At 38.6% G+C, this 20,813-nt stretch overlaps 1 protein-coding gene across 3 annotated transcripts in view; it reads left to right on the top strand.

Annotated features, from left to right (window-relative positions):
• The first annotated feature begins 15,250 nt into the window (after positions 1–15,250).
• Positions 15,251–20,813, top strand: part of LOC105225012 (uncharacterized protein DDB_G0283357) — a 93,211-nt gene continuing 87,648 nt past the window's right edge. Inside the window, exon 1 of one of the 3 annotated variants that reach the window (XM_049455410.1) lies at positions 15,251–15,922. The gene's annotated coding sequence lies outside the window, so the exon portion shown is untranslated. Of the gene's footprint in view, positions 16,778–20,813 lie in introns of all 3 variants that reach the window. The other 2 variants (XM_049455412.1, XM_049455411.1) reach the window with 2 other exon arrangements.

The following is a 20,813-nucleotide window of genomic DNA, read 5'->3' as shown; positions in this document are numbered from 1 at the left end:
GGTGATCTAGTTACTGGTGCCCACAGCATACAGAAATTATGGAGAGAACAATTTTCCAGCTTGCTTAACGGTAGTGAAAGCATAACACCAGGATGGCGATGAAGCAGACGTTCCAATGCCCGATCAAGAACAAAGCGGCAGGTGCCGATGGATTGCCGGCCGAGAACTAAAAAGGAGTATATATCAGCTTCTTTGTAGACTATGGTCTGACGATAGTATGCCCGACTATTGAAAATTAAATGTGTTCTGCCCAATCCCCAAAAAAGGAGACCCCATATTCTGCAACAAGATTCCTCTTTGTCGATTTTAAAGCTGCTTTTTCAGCACTGAAAAGAGCTGCCTTTATGCCACTATGTCTGAATTTGGTATCCACGCAAAATTAATACGGCTGTGTAAGCTGACGTTGAGCAATACCAAAAGCTCCGTCAGGATCGAGAAGAACCTTTCCGAGCCGTTCGATACCAAACAAGGTTTCAGACAAAGCGACTCCCTATCGTGCGACTTCTTCAATCTACTCCTGGAGAAAATAATTCGAGCTGCAGATCTGAATAGAGAAGTTACAATCTTCTACAAGAGTGTACAACTGCTGGCATACGCCGATGACATCGATTTCATTTAGATTTATCTATGCTCCTTTGCGCATTGTCAACGGCGAATACCGAAGTCGTTAGAACGATGAGCTATACAAGTTATACGACGACATTGCCATAGTTGAGTGAATTAAAAGACAATGGCTACGCTGGCTAGGTCATGTTGTCTGTATGGATGAAAATACTCCAGCTCTGAGAGTATCCTATGCAGTACCCAGGTTGGAATTTCCAATTGACGCCAAACAGCGAAAAGAAAGAATGACTGGCGCGCTGTTGTAAAATTGGTTATAACCGCGTCTTTTCATTAAACGTTAATAAGTAAGTCTCTCAATAATGCGCTTATCTTTAATTAGTTTCTGTTGAGATGTTTTCGAAAAAAAAAAACACTCTGCAGTCGTCTCCTAAGAACATTACGAAGTCATTCCTTGATTACGCCGGGCCATCAATATCTTCACCAAGTTCTAGTATCGAACAATTTTTCATATGACCAGATATTATCACGAAATTCGGCGCAGATTATTGTCGACGACAATTGTGAACTCTTCGAAATAATTCCTTAGATCGGACTACTATAGTATATGGCTGCCATACAAGTTGGCCAATCAAAATTAAACACCTGTAAGGAAAACATGATCCTAGGAATGGTATTAGGGTTGTGGTGCAGCTGAAGTTAAGGTTTGTTCTTTAATGATAAATAAATAACGCTAGATAATATTGAAGCAGCAGTTATGATACTATAATGAGCTATATTTTATTTGTCAAATTCGACTAACTAATTTTGTTGTTGCTTTTACATAAACATTTTTGAACAGCTGCGGGTAGCAAGCAGAGAAAAGGCATATCGGAGATGATTATTTAAATGCTGTAGAGTGTTTACCTATTATATCAGGTATATTAGGTTCCGTCTGAGCTGAACCTCTCCTTATGTGGTTTTATATATCTTAACTTATATTTTCTCCTCAAATGTTAGAAATGTAAACATATTTTCGTATGCCTATGCAACAACATGTGCTTCACTTTAACCATTATTTATGAGCTGTTTAGGCATGCTGTGTGCCTAGTGTGTTATTAGCGTGTTTAATGGGGTATCGACAGCGGCTGTGCAAACAAACAGAAAATATGCCAAAAAACAAAACATTCAAAAGAAAGTAAAATTATCATATAGAAAATCATGATTACAAGGTATAAAACGTCAATGAAGACTTTCGCACAAACTAAACTCCGCTGCTGTTGCTGCTTTAATTGCAACTTTTCTTCTTTCTTATCCAACATCTGTAACTCACTACAAAATTAGCGATTAACGAGATAAACTAAACCAAAACGCCGATCGTCAAAGATTTGCCCATAATTGACGTGTGCTTGGGTTTGTTATTGTTGTTGCCACAACTTTATTGTTGCTACTTTGTTGCTATTTAGTTTCGTTATGATGTGGTGTGTGGTGAGGTGTTGGTAGGCAACAGTGCATAAAGTGGAAATGAACAGAAGTGGGAAGTAGTCTTGCGAATCAGGTAGACATGCCCACTAAAGAAAATTAAAAAAATAAATATAGAAAAAAATAAAAATAATACTGAAGGTATAAAATATTACTGTTTTCCAGCACTGGGTAAGTGCATAAGCACATGCGTCCATAAGCAACTTTGCCCACGAGCATTGATATGATTGCCTGTTGTCTGCAATTATGGTTAGAAAAATGTGCGAGTGTGTGTGTTTTGGTATCCACCGGCAGCGAGTTGGCGTGGTTGGCAGTCACTAAGGCAAAAGCCACTAGCCACTGGCCACTAGTTACTGTTAGCCACTGCAAAATTGCTTCCATGGAATTTTTTAAGCGCAACAATTCATACAGAAGTGAGAAAAAATAAACAAACAGCCAAACAAAAAATGCAACACAAAAGAACTGTTCATTCGTCGAGTACAGGAAGTGCTTTTGTTGCGCTTTTCTTGCATATAAATTTTCTTCTTTTTACTTTTTTCTCGTTTTTTTGTGTAATTAAAGCGAAATATTCGCTCTGCACTTGTATGCAAGTATTTATACTATATAATTGGTTGTAGGTACTTGGAAGAGGTGTTGGCGTTTTTTGTTTTGTACGGAAAAGCGTAAATTTGAGCTGCTCTTATGCCAATAATAAATAAAGTGTGTTTTCTTATGAATTTTTTTTTTTTGAAGAGACAAAGTAAATAATATCATTGCCAAGAATTTCAATTTTAGAAGGGTTTAACAGCTTTAACCGGAGGATGGAGTCATGTTTAGATGTTCACGTAAGTGAAGAAAGTTCTCTGAGCGTCATTAACTTGGGAGTGGCCGGAAACGATTCTTTCAGATATGGCTTAAGCAACTCACGAGTTCCGGTCTTAGACCAAGTATCCTCTGGGTAGCTAAAAAAACAGCCGATTGAAGGCGAGTTAAAGTGAAAAGACAAATCATCCCTCTCCATGGTTGAGCGCAGGGGTTGGGACCCGCCATGTAAAAGAATACCCCCAATGAAAAGGATACAATAGCCTCAGATGGGAGACCCCCCCCCTTTTAACTCAGTCATAACCGCGGAAGTCAGTAAAGAAGAAGAACATCATTATCAAGATATCCCGGTTGCATACACACACAATCAGCTAGGCAATAGATAAATAATAAACAATTGGCAAAGCCGTTCTATGATTTTCAAAATATCATAACTTTTTTTCTCAGCTTAAAGAATGCTTTAGGATCTAAAAAGAGAAGAAAAAACGTTCGCTTCCGTTGCACTAAAACTATAATAATCTTCACAGGTATATATTATATTACTATGATCACAAAATAGTAAGACTTTGTTTATAATTCTCAAATTACTAATATATTCTTCAAAATCTAAGTTGTATCTCTCAAAGTAATTCCACTTGACCCCAATACACACTAACATTTTTTCCAATCCTCGAAACCGTTGTTAAAGTCAATTTCCGGAGGTGCCTTCAATACGCGTAGCTATTCACTTTTAATGTCTACAATTGACTCAAAGCGGTTTCCCAAAACGGGCGTTTGAGTTTGCTGAGTAGCCAGAAATCACATGGAACTAAGTTCATCGCATAGGGTGTTGCGACACGATATTGGTTGAAAATTTGGTAAAAATCTCATGAAGAATCAATGCAGTATGCGTCGGTATATTATCATGGTACAAAATCCAAGAGTTGTCGGCCCATGATTTGACACATAACACTCAAACAGTATTTCTTGTTGACATTTTGGCCGGTAGGAAGGAATTCAGAGTGCACCTCACGTCTATAATCGAAGAACTGTCTACATAACCTTGATTTTTGACCTGATTTGATGTGTTTTTTTCGGCTTCGGCCCATCTTTGTCATTATATTCGGCCGATTAATCGCCTCTTTCCAAGTCGTAAGCATAGATCCAAGACTCATTGCCAGTAATAATACTTTTCTTGACATCCCATTGTTTCGAAAACATTAACGCGACGCAGTTTTTCGAAAAATTGAGTGATTTTGGAACTAATCGTGCTTTCACTTTCCTTAGGCAAATAATTGTTCCTGGATCCTTCTGACATTTCAGCGATGCAAATAAGATCTCTGACTGTTAATTGTCTATCCTGCTCACGAGAAAAATAATCACCGAAGGCCTTTTCCAACATCTGAACTTTTAGGCACTAAAAATTTGTTTCCGGACACAAAATATAATGTAACTTCTATTTTCACTAATCGTATAAATCGCCGAATGCACTTCGTGTTCTTCATAAAGATAAGCTTATACTAAACTCTAATGATTATTTTGATGTCACATTTCGCAGAGACGTCACTGACAGTCATACCAACCTAGAAAAAAAATTTCGACAAATGTTTTTTTTTAATCAATTTGGTAGAATGATAACTGTGAAGTGTGTTTAACGTAAGTTCCTACTGTCGAACAGCTTAAATCTACGGTGCTCAGAAGCACAACGCATCAATACAATGCGTTGATCAGCGCCCTGAAAACTGGGTAAACATTTTCAGTACCAATTGGCAGTGTGGCATGGACACACTAACCACCTTGGTAGGGTTCGACGCCCATCTAAAACCTCTACCGTACTATGTGCACGGCACCAGGTTGCAATGCAACTCCACATTCGAACTGACAAAGTCAGTTCTTCCCGCGATTTGGGTTTTAACCACAACCACCACGAATCTCCACAAAGGGCCAAACCCAATGAGCAGATTGGAGTTACCTCCAAGGGCTAACTGCTCCCCGTGGTACCAGGTTAAAGTCTTTGGTATGACCTTGTAACCGAAGCTACTACCAGTTGAGTTTCCACACAACTCTGGACTGGCGGCCAGGATCTTAGTCGCCTCTTACGACAGGCATGCCTTACCACGGGTATATTCGGTTTCCCCCCGAACCGATGGGGTCCCCCCTACCCGCAAGGGGAGATAGAATGGTAAATAGGATTTCCAAAATTTGATGTAAAGAAAGAAAGAAGAAGAAAGCTGATTTTGAAAGTTGGTCCAGTAGCCGCCAGCTTGTAAGAAAATGTCAATATAAAATTTCTGTTTGAAACATACAAATGCATGTTTAGTATATCCCAGAATAAAGTCTCAACGTTTGAGGGTTCTAAGCTAGTCTAAATTCATGAGCACCCAAGATATACTCACACTCCTTTTCTGTTATTTGCTCTTCAGGTATATGTGAACATTTTCAAAATTGAGTTCGACTTCACTCTTCTCGAATATTGCTATCTTTAAAATATGTACACGAATGATTTTCAAACATCACTTCATTGTGATAGACAGACAGATAGATAGAAATTAATTGAGGTTTTGTACTGCGACCTATGATCTAATGTGCCCTCTTATATCACATTTGGTCACAAAGATTCAGCACTCTGAACAATTCCAAGAGCTGGCTGGACGCGATTGGGGAGTTCCCTGTATAGAGCGCGTCAAGGAGATGGAATTTGCCTCTGGCGAGGCTAACGTAACATAAGGTATATAGTGATCGTGACTTGATAGATTACAATATGATAAGGTGAATTTACACTTTATTTGTAACATACACTCTAGAGGCACCCTGTCTCTATATAACAATGTACTTACATAGATGCTTGTTCCAAGCACTTGCAGATGTTCGCGTGCTCTTGCCAAAGTATATTATACAGCACACATAAATCAAACTTGAAACCAGCAAATTAATTTATTTAACTGTTTGAATATACTATTTGATATTACATTAAAAGAAATATTCAGAGTCAAGATATTCAACTATCGATAGTTAGTTTAGATATGAATGGGAGACGTCTACACAAATAGCAATGAAGGGCTCTGTGCAACTCCTTATATGTATTTAATACAATTCACAATTTTTAATGATATTTAGAAGATTATGTTTTGAAATCGTTCTTCAATAGTATTTTTATTGTCTCAGTGAAATTTTCATTTCAAATGTTTCTTAGCAATATAACTCTAGAACTTGGAAAACGTAATAGTAATTTGTGTGGCTAGCTTTTGCTCCAATACACTTTGCCATCTTTCGGGCAAGAGATTGATCCACGCTAAAAAAATGTGTGATTCTTGACGTCCAGATTCGAGGTAAAAGTTCTACCATTCAAAAAAATTTGCGGAAACTGGAACAAGTAATATTCCGAAAGTGCTAGAGAATATGGTTGTTGTGGCAGCACATATAAATTAAGCTGCAAAAGCTTTTGGCGAGCCATCAAACTTGTAAGAGGTCTCGCATTATCCTGGTGGAAAATTACAATTTTTCTATTCAATATTCAATTCTGTCCTCTTTTGTTTGAATGCATCACTCAATTTGTTCAGCTGATCACAATACACTTCAGAATTAATCAACGTATTGTTGGGCAAAAGCTCAAAATAAACGTTCCCTTTGAAATCGCCATTAAACAGACAACATAATACGATAGTCATTAACGGTTTGGGAAGTGGTTTGAGCTGGCTCATCCTTTAATAAACATAATTTCTTACACTTTACATTCTTGTAAAAATAGGCTTCAAAACTGATTCGCCCCTAAGTAAATTTAAGACGTTAATGCGACGAAGCAAATTTCCTTCTATAGGGACATGAGGAACCACATAGAATATAAAGCTACAGAGCTAAATAGAGAAGGAAGCGAAGCGTAAGGGTCTAGTTGTGGACGAAGGCAAGACGAAATATCTCCTGTCATCAAACAAACAGTCCTCGCATTAGCGACTTGGCTCGCACGTCACTGTTGACAGTCATAACTTCGAAATCGTAGAACAACTCTTACCAACAGGTGCTACTTTGGACTGAGTTAATTGTTGAGAAGTAAAGTCCTCTTTCGACCAAATTCTACAAGTCGCTCATCATCTGCGTCCTGCTATATGGTACTGGGGCATGAACGATGACAACCCCTGATGAGTCGACGTTCCGAGTTTTCGAGAGTTTTCTACGGAAGATTTATGGTTATTTTCGCATTAGCAACGGCGAGTTCCGCAATCAATGGAACGATAATATAGGGCGACACTGACATAGTTTATTCGCTGAGACAGCGGCTGCACTGGCTAAGCCATGGAATCAACACACATTCAGTGGAAGGATCAAGTGCATAACGACCTGTCTGCTCTCTGGATGTACAACTGACGTGGCCTCGCAAAGGATAGGGACAACTGGTACTTTATCACTTTGTGTTCTCGGTCCAGAGCGACATACGGTTGTACTGGTAAAGAAAAAGAAGTTTACAGACTTTTCTTTTTTTTTTAAATTATATATGTAAGTCCACATCGATCTTCTGCTATTGAGAGAATTTTTTTAATAAATTCCCGATGTGTTCTGCCTTTTCAACTTTGGACTCCTTTAAAATTTTTTGACCATTTACCTTCACAAATTCTCTTTTCTACCCTCTACATCTCTCTCTCTGAATTTTTTTAAAACTTCACTATGTTGGTAATATCTTAGAGGTTATGTAAATATTTTGTTTGGAAAAAACTTTCATTGAAGAAAAACTTTAATTGAACTTGATGAGGCGCTAACAGTTAGATTATCTTTTTTTTCTATCCAAATATATGCATTATTTAATTAATTTTGCGGTCTTTACGTTTTCGTTTTGCAATATTCGTAGTCTGCTGTCGATTGGTTCAAATGCGCAGAGACAAAAGCTCATAACTCATCTGCGCGGCGGGCAATAAAGCGCGCGGCATTTTAGTGAAGAAAGATGAGCCGCGAATGCCTAAAAATAAGTATGTGAATCCATATACATGGCATATGTGTAAGTAGTTTGAGTCAGATTGACTTAGTGTGCGGAACGAAAATGCATGCAAATCAATGCTTTGTGAACTGTGGCCAACGAACTGCTGTAAAATTGAAAACGCAACGCCAGCGGACGGACAGACAGGCAGTAAGGCGATAATGGAGCGATGCGAAAGCGTTTTATGAGCGTTCGTTTGCTACTTGGCAGCCGCCAATGGAAGCCAACAACAACAGATAATCGACGAAATTTCCAAAACAAGAAATAAAAAATGTAAAGCAAATTAGAAACACAAATCTACAAAGTATAGAAATTGGAAAAACTACGTATTTGTGTTAGAAACAATTTTCGCCGAGACGACAGTAAAATTGAAACTAACAAATGAAGCGAAGAAAAAGCGTTTTTTGCAGTATTTTCTATTTTTTATACCCTAAATAGGTATAGGTAACAACAGAGGATGGTGAACCCGAATCCCCAATCGATGACGTTGGAGCGGACGTTGCATTGGCTGACCATGAAGAAGTTCGAATTACCCATCTGAAGAAGAACAAAATGGCGGGCTTAGTTTCTCCGTATAACTAATATGGCTGTGTAAACTAAGGTCTGCAATAGATGGTAGTTTGACTTAAAGTACGCCATTCACTGAGAGGGAGTCGGTGAAAGTGTTTATGGCTCCACTGTGAATGACATTCCGTGCATTTCGGAAGTTTGATGCGTCCTAAGTTGGCGTATTGCTTTACGTCGTCGACATGGCTGCGGAAAGACGAACTCAATGTGCAGATGTTTAATGGGAGATCTCAAGAGACATCCATTGTGCAGTGTTCTGATATTTCTGCAGCTTCCTCGTCTGCGTTTCACTGCATCCAGTTGACCATATTGGTACGGTGGAGTTAAGGACCGGCCGGCCGATTGCCTTGTACGTTGCCAACTACGTGTCTTTGTCTTTTTCCCATGTTCTATCGGCCAGCGACTTGCGGCTCTGTACTTTGACAATAATCACGGTCGTGAAGAGTGAAGGGTCATAGGCTAACGTCATATCTAAAATCTCAGGGTTATTGACAGTCGAAATGAATTATTGCTCAAGGCGAGGGCGCAATCTCCGAAGAATTGTTCTAATCGAGTCACTATAGCATATAGCTGCCATACAAAGAGATCAGTCAAAAGTAAGTTCTTTAAAGAGTCTTTTATATTTGTGAAGGGTATTATAGCTTTGGCGCAATTGTAGTGAGCGTTTTTTCTTGATTTTGTTTTCACTTAAAGTAGTTGTTGTTTACTGTTCATTGTTTATGTATGTGTATGTATGTATGTATACCACATTTCCAACTTCAACTGTTGTTGTTGCTGTTGCTTTTTATTGCATTATTAGTTGACGCGGTTTTGCAAATTTTCGCGCGAAAAGTTCGTTGCGACTAGCAATGCAATATTTACAAGAACAACAACAAGACAGGCAATAATAATATGCTGTCAATATATAGTTGCAGCAGCAAAAATGCAAATGCTGTGTACACTTGAACAATAATTGCAGTGGAGAAAAATTTGCAACAACAGCAACACCTTTTTGTGCCAGCAAGCAAACAGCAACAACTGTACAACAACAACCGCTGAATATTGGTCACAAAATAACGACACAGCCAGCCCACATCGCAAACCGCACAATGTTGGCATAACCACCAACCGCACACACACATCTACACATGCATATTTACAAGTCTATATGTAATTACGATCTTTCAGCAGCAATTTTTTGCCGCATTTTTTCACTGAACCAAACAACAGTCAACCTGCTGCAAAATCGACAGCCGAACTGTGCAAATTGCTGCACTGCCTGACTGTTAGTTGCCGCTACGCGCTGTTGCTGCTGCTGCCGGTTTGCGACAGCGCTGCAGCATTTCGCTGCCTGAGCTGAGTATGATAATTTCTATGCACCCGGTCGGAAAACATAATGAAGTGCTTTGAAGTGACTTCGTAGTCATATAATCACACATCTGTTATATAAAGGAGATATTTGTGTCGAGGAATGAAATCTAGAGTAATTCTGTTCATTAAAATAAATAAGGAAGTGTATTTTCATAGGTCATATTTCTCTATTGTAAACCTTCTTCTGAAGTAGATATTGACTTAAGCTGTTATATTCACTTACAACTCAATTAACTCCCTTGATCTCGTATTCCCTCTTCGGGAGGATCTCTGGAAATGGAAAAATGTTTCAGGCGGTAAGGAAGATTTTTCTGCTTAAAATTATTTCAAATCCAAACACAAGCTAAAATCGGTTCTATTACTAGCCGCAATTTTGATTTTTGACAAAATAGAGGTTTCCCAAACAAGTTGGTTTCCGATTGTGCTTGAGTATTCGAAATGATTATCAAAAACCTTATTCATTCGATATTAGTTAAGATATATTTCTAAGAAGGTCGTATGAATAATACAAGTTGATCCGTCCAGTCGTTTCGGAGAAGTTTTCCTCCCCGACTCTGGAAACAAACTATCGTCATGTTATTTTTGTTCAGTATTATTTGTCATTCCATCATGGAAAGACCTAAATCTGAACAACATTTACAAATCCTTTAACTTTATAATGAAAATTCACGTCTGTAAAGAATGAGTTTCGCTCTTTCGCCCAACTTATGAGCAACATAATTGGCCTACCCAGGATACTATCCGCAACACTATCACCAATCTTGAGGCCCAGTATTTATTATGAGTCAACATTCGTAAAATTTACCCGAAGACCGTCGATTCGGTGCCATTCACAAGACTGTCGTTGCCCGCCCGTCCCAAACGACATCGCTTCGCTTTATGCGCTCTAAAAAGATCTAAGAAGATCCGACGTTTTCGAGCCAAATTATGTTCAGAGATGGGGCTAATTTCTGGCAAGCGCGACGAATTGGGACTAAGAGTAACCTGAAGAGATTTAAAAGCTATCATTTCATCCAGAAACAAGAAAAAACGTTAACTTCGGTTGCACCGAAGCTAAATACCCTTCACAGGTGCATTTCTGTTAGTAACTATCTGTTCAGTTTGTATGACAGCTATATGCTATAGTTAACCGATCTGAACAATTTCTTCGGAGATTAAATTGTTGTTGATTAATTGTCGTTCAGTTTGTATATAGTTAACCGATCTGAACAATTTCTTCGGAGATTAAATTGTTGCCTTAGAAAATAATCTGTACCAAATTTCGTGAATATATCTTGTCAAATGTGAAAGTTTTCCATTCAAGAACTTGATTCCGATCGTTCAGTTTATATGGCAGCTATATGTTATAGTGGTCCGATATCGGCCGTTCCGACAAATGAGCAGCTTCTTGAGGACAAAATGACGTTTGCAAAATTTAAAAAGGATATCTTAAAAACTGAGGGACTAGTTCGTATATACATATACAGACAGACAGACGGACGGGCAGACAGACGGACATGGCTAAATCGACTCAGCTCAACATAGCGATCATTTATATATATACTTTATAGGGTCTCCGATGCTTCCTTCTGGGTGTTACAAACATCGTGACAAACTTAATATACCCTGTTCAGGGTATAAAAACAAAGATTTGGTGTCGTTTGTGCGCCAGTCGAATCATCGGTCCACACTCCCAAAAAAAGATGCCAGGGAGAACGTAACCTAAAGCCTGAAATTGATGCTCGTGATCTCGGCGACATTTAGCTCCAACAAGCCACTTCCCATACATCACATCAAAGGATTGATTGAGAGAACACTTCGGTGAGCAGATAACTTCACGTTTGGGCCGGTCGATTGGCCACCAAAATTGTGTAATATCACACCGTTAGCTTTTTTCTGTTGGTGATGTGTAAAGTATAAAGCCTATGCGGATAATCCCGCTTCGATTCGGGCGTTGAAGCAACACATCACGCGTGCCATTCACCAGTTACTAGGCAAATGTTCCAACGAATCATCGAAACTTAACGGATGGACCATCTGTGACGTAGCCATCATACGGAAGATAAAAAATAAATGCCAAAGAATGTTCTTTCGAATGATAACAGTAGTTATTCATTTCATTGCGAACCCACATTTTTAAAAGCTCCAAATGTGTTCACAATAATGGCGATCCTAAATAATTGAAGATTTTGACCAAATCCCTCAGATTTTGGGTATCTAATCCCTTGTTGAATTACTTAGATACATATTTTCAAAGTTCGAATAGACTAGTACTATAAGAAGAGTAATAAATTATAATGCTACTACGCTTGTCAAAGATTTGACCTATGTAGGCATACATGAACTATAGCCTTTTGATCAGCTATATCCGTGTGAAGTTTTCTCATTTTCAAGATGAAGTTGGAAAGTTTGAAAAGTTATTAGTATTATGCTCATCAAATGGCTAAAACCCTGAGGATTCGGTCATTATTATAACTAATACTTAAGTCCGAAAAGGAAGTTAAATATGGTCCACTTGAGAACGCCTCTGATAGTGTTAAAAAACAGGATGTAGTAGTCATTAGAAACTTAAAAATATACCAATTTCAACTCTATTAACTTCCTCGCAGGGCATATATCTACATTGCAACTGTGTCTTTTGGCTTCTACTTGGGTATTCACCCTCTTACAGCGTAGTAATTTGTTGTTCACCTTTTGCGGTTCGATCGGCAGCACTGCTGGCAGCGCCCTGAATGACTCCAACTAGATGCCGAACTACAAATTAATAAGTAAATGCGACTTATTTCGTAGGTGCATACAGGTATGTATGTTTGTGTTTGCATATTGTCTGCCAGAAGTTTTATATTTTTCGTGCTGGCTTGCGCTTGCGCTCTTGTTGCGGTCAACGCTGCAGCTGTTGCTTGAATTTCGTGCTTTTTTGTTGCTTTTTTTAATGACAACGCTACTGTTGTCATTGTTATTATTATTATCGCTGTAGTCAGCCGGCTGCCGACATTTTTAGCATGCCAGTCATTCTTTACGCTCTCGCTCGCTGGAGTTTTGTCGCAGCTGTTGTGGAATTTAAAATACTGGCCACTGGATTGGGCTACACTGAAAAGTTTTGGAAAACAGTTTTCTTTGTGGTCATGAAACCAAGTCCCTTGGTTATGTTTATCGGTTTATCAATATTTTTATTTATTTAGTAAAGCATAGCCTTTGCTGAATAATCGTTCTAGAAATATGAATATTTTGGAATCAGCGTCAATTCAGAAGCTTTTTGATAATGTAAAATTTTATACTTTGACCTTATTGGATTATACGATCAGTTTGGGCCGTAATGGGATGTAGCCATGCTTCTGGGTATAAAGTTACAGTCGCAGGGCTATACTCAATTCCTTCACTTATGTCCTCGCCGCGCAACTCTTGTGTAAGATGAGGAGCCAACCCGTAAGTCAAGGGTAACGGCTAAAAGAGAGGAAGCTTCAGCCGATCCATTTCGACAAATTTGGTCACAACAGCCTCGGGTGAGAGACCCCCCTTTTGATGACGACCACAACTAATGTACTGAGGAATGCGATTTAAAGAAATACACCTGGAATGTCCGGTACCTTAATTGAGAGGTGCCATTGTCCGACTCAGACGAGTAGATCTTTGTGGCATTTACCACAGTGGTCATAAAAAGGAGCCCAAATTCGGCGAGGGGTTCGTGGTGGGAGAGGGACTCTGTCGCCGAGTCCTGGCATTCATCCCGGTGGATGAACGTCTAGCCGCAATCCACATCAAAGCGAAGTTCTTCAACATATCGCTGATTTGCACCCACACCCCGACGGAAGAGAAGGATGATGTGACCAAAAATAAGTTCTATGAGCGCTTGGAGCTCATCTATGATACACAAAATTTCGTCTATCTTGCAACCAGTATTAACACCAATATCAGCCCAGAAATATAACGCAGAATCACTCTTGCGAACACTTTGGACTGAGTAGGGAATTGAAAAGTAAAGTCCTCTCCCGACGAACAAAGACCGAACTCTAAAAGTCAATCGGAATATTTATGGTCCTTTGCGCATTTTCATCGGCGAATACCGCGGTGCAGTGAATGGGAGTTGCCGCGAGAAACGAGAACGACCCTTGCGTAGCTTCGTACTGAATACTTTAGCAGTATAAACGTCTACTTATCCAGAATCGACTTCGACATACAATATATATGTCCAGCGTGCAACGAGTCTCCGCATGACTCTAACCACCTATTTGCATGCTCAGATAACCCTACACATCTGACAACTGTCTCCCTATGGTCCAACCCCGTCGAAAGGACACGTTTCCTGGGCTTTCCGCAGTCGTTGGGACGATAAGTCCTACGAGATATACCATGACATTGAATAAAGAATCAATAGACAGCGGCTGCGCTGACTAGGGCATGTAGTCCGGATGGAAGAGAATACTGTAGATCGAGAGGTTTGAAGCAGAGGATGAGGAAGACCTCTTGTGGAGAAGGATCTGGCCACACTTGGCATCTCGAATTGGCGTCATATAGCGAAAAGTAGAATTGATTGGCCCGCGGTCGTTAACTCAGCTATAACCAGGTAAGCGGTGTCTACACTAGTAAAGAAGAAGAAGAAGAAGAGGAACTTTTAACGGCTTCGCCAAGCCACCTTCAACTTTTTTGAATTTATCTTAATAAGTATTGGAATCAGTTGATACTATTTTTTCGTGTGTCTAAAATTACAAGACCAATAAAATCACTTTCAACCTTGTCGTTTTTCAATACTTCATCAGCGATACTACATACATACGTACACACACAAATATTATCAAAAGGCCACAACAAAAGCTCAAGAAATCTGATCAACGCAAAAAATGAAATAAAACCCGGTTTCATAGGTTGTTGTTGTTGCAGAATTTCAAGTATTTATAATGTTAAATGCGCGAAACACAGAAATGTCAGGTTATGGCTATTGTTGTAGACATTAAACATAAATAGTTATGTAAATATGTATGGTTTGTATGTAAGCAGCTTTGTTTATTTCCACGCCAAGTCAAGTTGTGCCAACTACTACTTTAACAGCTAAGAACAACAACGCGCAAGCACAAGCAGCACAAAACAAAATAACTGAATCAAAACCTTTTTGCCAACACGCCGACGAAGCAAAACAAACCAAATAGAACAGAAATAAATAAAAACAAAAAACGCCCAGCAGCGCGCGCCGTTTGCGCAGCCGCATCGGTAGCGGTAGCGCAGCGCATGCGCGCCACCGAACGCCAACAGCGCGCCCGAGTTGCAGCGCCGCATAAGCAAATTCTCGCAAATGCCGCTGACGACGCCGTCGACTGCGTTTCTATTTTTCACATTTATTTAAAATTTTTGTGCGCTGACGAGCTGTGTCGGCTTCGCCAGCCAGTCGTCAAATACCCGTTCAGCTGTATTTTTTTCGACTTGTTTTCGAAAGCGCGCCGTCGCCGCACGTCGCATCGCAGCGAAAGCTTTTTAGCGCGGCGCTTTTGGTGGAGCCCAGCAGCGACAGCGCGGCAACTGTTCGCATTGAAGCTTTGACTTTGACGTCTTGGCTGCTTGCCTGCTCGGCGGCTTGGCGGCTGACTCTGCGGTTTGCTGAATGGTGGATGGATGGATGGCTTAGCTCGTTGGCAAGTGGCAAAGCGCCATATGCCTGATCGCAGGCAGTTTTAGTCGCCGACGTGATACTGAATGAGGCGTACGCGCGTTTTACCACCAACGAGACCGTTATAAGAGCGTTACCATAAATTTTATGCCAAGTGAATTTGTGCTAAGTTGTGCAGCCTGAAGTAGAAAAATCAGTTTGAAATCGTAATAAAAATTAAAAAAGGCAAAAATAATTAAAAAAAAAAAAATAAAAATAAAAACCGCGCGCATGTGTGTGTTTGCCATTAACACTACAGTTTTTGCTTATAAACCCACAGCGTTGGGTTGCCGCGCGGTCTATTGTCTACCAACCTGCCAAAAACAACAACAAAAACAACAACAAAAGTGGGGTAGTAAAGTGAGCTTGATGATACTGGAAATTTAATATTTGCTGCAACGGCAGACTTGAATGTCACAGCGAAAAGCTGCTGAACAATAACAGCAACAACAACAAAAAAAGCAAACAATTTGCAGTGAAAAAGCAACAAACATACGTGCTTCTACTAGCGGCAATTGAAGCTGCAGCAATGCAACAAGGCGCGTCACACTACCGCCAACACAGCCAGCAACAACAACAACAAAACTGCTAACAACAACAATCAGCAACCACAATAAGCTGTAAGTAGTGCCACTTGAGCAACACACTTCCGATCAGCAGCGCCGTGCCGCGTTGTTACACCGGCTTTCGGCTTTCTTTTGTAGCCAAAACGCTTATTATTGCGACTGGGAACTTCTACTTGCGTCGCATATGGGTGTGTGTGTGCCTGCTATGCTAGTATATTTGGCATTCGCATTTCGTGAAAGTCAATAATATTTTTTTTCTGCGCGAAGAAAGAGAGAGAAAGGACAAACAAGTGGAAAAAGTTAAGTGAATAAATAGCTGCAACAAAAGTAGCAACAACAACAATAAGAAAATCAGCAGCAGCACCAAATTGAGAATATGAAAAATTCACTAATGCATGCGAAGTGAATCCACAAACAAACCTTTGTGCACTTACGCGCATGTGTGTGTGCCAATCAACCCAGTTAATGTATTTTCCACTCAAATAAAACACAAACAAAAAAAAAATAATAATAAAAAAACAACAAAACAAACTTAAGTTACTTGAAAGCGTGGCGAGTAAAAAATCATTAAATGCAACAACGTGTCTATTAAGCGCCACGAAATTGTGGTGAAATGTTTGTGTAGCGAATTTGAAGCGTAAAAAGTGTAGCAGCGTAGCATTGTAAAAGAAAAGTATGAAAAAACAGCAACAAACTATTACAAAGTAAGAGAAACGTGAGAAATCTGTTTACGTGTTTTTTGTTAAAAACTTAAGAAAGGTGCAACCGCATATACAGTTAGGTACATAGTTACACATTTGCTCACGAGAACGTTTGTTACTTAAACACGCTTAGCATGGCAGCGTCAACGCGTTTATTTTGAAGATGTTTTCAGCCCGGCAGCAATTTTTTGAGTAATTGTTTTGGAAGGTGTGTTAAATGCCTGTTTGTTGTTGTTGAGTTAGCATATTTAAATGTCATACATACAAACATTAGTGCGAATTGTCACAGCAGGCTAACCTTTAGGAAAATTTTGAAAGAAATTTTAATAATTTATTAACAAAAATAAATTTTATTTATTATAAAATTCCTTGCTGTGTATTTCAACATTTGTTTTTATAGTTTTGGTTTTTCTACCGTTATTGGTTTTTCTATTTTCAATAAGGGTTGCCAATAGTGCATTGAAGGGACAATTGAACTAACTTTTAAATTAAAATTTGCCTTTCATTTTGTAAGCTCAAAAATCTTAATTAAAAGTAACTTTCAAGTATCCTATTTCAAAAATCGGATTAAAGATTAAAATTGAAAATTTTATCTTAAATAACGGAAGAAAATGAAAAAAATTGTTTATTTCAAGTTTATATTAAATTTAAATTAAATAAAATTGTGTTTTGGAGTTACATTGGTTTCCTCGGACAAAAACAAAATTTTTTCAAAAAAAATTTTTTTCATATATAATTTGATTAGAAATATACATACAACAAACAAAGAAATTCTGAAATTAAAGAAATATTTTGAGCTCGGCCATTGCGACGCCATATCTAGTGGCTCCTCAGAAAAAAGATGCGCCCGCGTTGGCAGAAGAACTTCTTACAGAATCATCCAAAGTGAAAAAATAAGTGTTTTAGTTGAAAACTTTACTTAGAACTTGGACGAGTGAAAAAATACTGAAAATTGGATTTTTGGCAGAATAACATAAAAATTAATATTTAAGTGAAAATTTCGCGACAATGATTTTTTTTTTTTCAAATACAATAGTTCGAATCGAAAAAAAATCCTTCATCCAAGTCTTTAAGAATTGAATCTCAAAGACCTCTGTAAATTTCATGAAGATCGGTTAAGTAGTTCTCGAGAAATCTTGTCAACCGACTTCAAAAACAGAGTTTCGAGAAAAACGCGTTTAAAAATGGCGCACTTAGCCTATCTCAAGGCTGTGTCTTCGAAATTATTACTCGGATCAACCTGGAAATTGAGCACAATATTCTAGATATGCCGTAGAATTTAATAAAACAATAAAGAAATTCGATTTTTTGAAACCCATAAGCGTATTTCGTTTTCTGCCATTTGGTTAACTTTGTAAAAGTATCGCTGATTATGCGTAGAACACAGAGCACGCTGTTTGTAACACCCAAAAAGAAACGTTCGGCTACGGGACCAAGTTTTGAAATATTTTTTTTTTCGAAGAACCGATTTTGATGTGTTTACTTACATTGATATGAGAGGAAAACGCAAATAGGTTGCATTTTTTTAAAAGCTCAAATCTTCTTCCTTAAAGGCGTAGACACCGCTCACGCGGTTATAGCCCATTTTACAACAGCGCGCCAGTTGTAAACTCTTCCCAACTGAGTGGAGGTCTTCCTCTTCCTCTGCTTCCCTCGGCGGGTACTGCGTCGAATTCTCACAGAGCTGAAGTTTTTTCATTCATTTGGACTACACGATATAGCCAACGTAGCAATGCCATAGGACCATAAATTTTCCGCAGATCATTTCTCTCGAGAATTCGCGACGCCGACTTATCAGATGTTGTCATTGTCCATGCCTCTGAACCATAGAGCAGGAGGGGAATGGTGAGTGACTTGTAGAGTTCGGTCTTTGTTTGTCGAGTGTAGCTGTACACTCTTATAGAATTTGGACCTTCTCTTTTTAGCTTCTTATTTTCTCCAGAAATTGATTGAAGAAGTCACGCCTTAGGGAGTCTTTCTGTCTATAACCTCGTTTGGTGTCGGACTGCTTGGAGAGGTCCTTCCCGATACTGACGGGGCTTTTGGTGATGCTCAACGTCAGTTTTCACACCCGTATTAGCTTTGCTGGGATACCAAGTTTCCAGCTTTGAAATGAACGAAGAGGTAGCGCGTGTCGATTCCCTTTTCACGGGTATTTTCCAAGATTTGACGTATGGTGGTCGTTTGTTGATTTTACAGGCCTAAAGCCAAATCGATAAAGTCCAATCAGTTTGTTGACGGGGAGCTTTAACCTTGCACACAAAACACTCATTAGAACCTTATATGCGATGTTGGGCAAACGTATCCCACGGTAGTTGTCGCAGACTGTGGGGTCTCCCTTTTTGTGGTTTGGACATACTTAAATTCCAATTGTTGAGCATGTTTTCGACTGTCCATATTCTACAAAGAAGCTGATGCATGCTCCTTATCAGTTCTTCGCCGCCATATTTGATAAGCTAACATACATATTGTAATTAATAATGGTGTTTTCAATGAGCTCAATTTCGAAATTCGAAGGAAATAATTCGAATTTAAAGGCAAACTTCTAAAACGAAGAAATTACCCAATAACATTAAGAAAAAAATCGCTTGATTTCCAGAAAAAGTGCCTTATGATATTATGAATGTAAAAGGATTGTTGTTATAACATAACATTTGATGGGAATTAAAAAAAAATAAAAAAGTATTAATTTACCTTTTACATGATTGTATTTTGAAATTGCTTTTGTTAGTTTTGTGTTTGTTGATGTAATTTAATGGTAACTACTTCTTAAACTAATGTTTGTTTGATAATATTTTCTACTATTAAAAGCCGTTTTATTTAATTTATGCGATCTAGAAAAGTTTGTTCAGAGAAAGAATAACCTTTGATGAACCTTTAATGAGAATTTTAAAATTGCAAGCCCTCAAGTTACTTGTACCACTAAGTGGGTTCAAATGAAGGCTGGGAAAGCGTTGGTAGTTTTATAGTTACATTTGATAACGCTGCTCGGTTCTGGTAGTTCGGAACGATCTTTCGACTAAAATACTATGTAGCCTTGTCGAGAAATATTTTTTAAACTCATATTTTTTTGAAAAATTTTAATTAATTTTGCAAAAAAATGGACAATTGTGTTGAAAAGAATGTGTGCAGTAGTTTTGAAATTGTCAATGAGACCGACATTGAAAACCTGAGCTGTGGAAAAACGCTCTAAACCCTTAAACTCTAAAAAGCCTGATAGTATAAAGCGTCCATGAAATAGTTATAAATGCAACCGTAACTTGACACTATCACGTCATAGTTGTATATTTCCACATTCCACTGTAATCTTATGCAGTATTTCATACATTTATTTGTGGTGATAAATTGCGGCGTTTTTTGTTTAGACAACGTTCACACGGGGACTCTTTTCTCATTCACACGTGTGACACGAGTCCCATAACTAGAGTCAAACAATTTTCGTCAATTTCTTTCACATCAATTCTCAAATTCAAGTGCTTCATGTACACAGTGAATAAAGGAAATATTGATGCCTAAATATCCATTTAGGTTGCGTAGACCCAACTATGGTGGTAGCGATTTTTTTGTAAAGGTTGACTTTATTAAAGTTGCACGGAGAAAATCTGATTTCTTATAGAAAAAGTTTGTGTCAATTCAAAGATATGTATATAATTATGTATAATATATACTATATATATTATTATATGCCATCACTAGGTTCTAACAGTAAGTTTAACAGAATTTTTTTTTCTAGCATACATGCATAAATATCTATATATTTATTAATATTACGAGGGCTGCTATATAAATATCTGGCCTAATAATGAAAATAGGAATATTTATCAACGAAAATGGTTTTATGGTTTTTCAAAATATTCTCCATCAAGATTTATACACTTTTGCATGCGCTCAAACCAATTTTCGAAGCACTTTTTCCACTCCGATTGAGACACCTCCAAAACATGGTTTTTGAATGCTTCAACAGCATCTTCTGGCGACGAAAATCGTTGACCACGCATTATTTTCTTGATGTGTGGGAATAAAAAGAAGTCATTGGGTGCCAAGTCAGGGCTGTACGGCGGATGACCCATCAATTCGACGTTTTGGCCGGTCAAAAAGGCGCTGGTTTGAGCCGATGTGTGAGAGCTCGCATTGTCATGGTGCACAATGACTCGTCTTGGAAGATCCATGATTCGTCACCTGTGACGATCTTATAAACGTCTTTTGAAGCACCGCGATCGTATTTTTTCAGCATTTCTTTACAC

Source organism: Bactrocera dorsalis, chromosome 4, assembly GCF_023373825.1.
Source record: "Bactrocera dorsalis isolate Fly_Bdor chromosome 4, ASM2337382v1, whole genome shotgun sequence".
Classification (NCBI taxonomy): Eukaryota; Metazoa; Arthropoda; class Insecta; order Diptera; family Tephritidae; genus Bactrocera; species Bactrocera dorsalis.
This window is presented reverse-complemented; position numbering and strand designations above follow the sequence as displayed.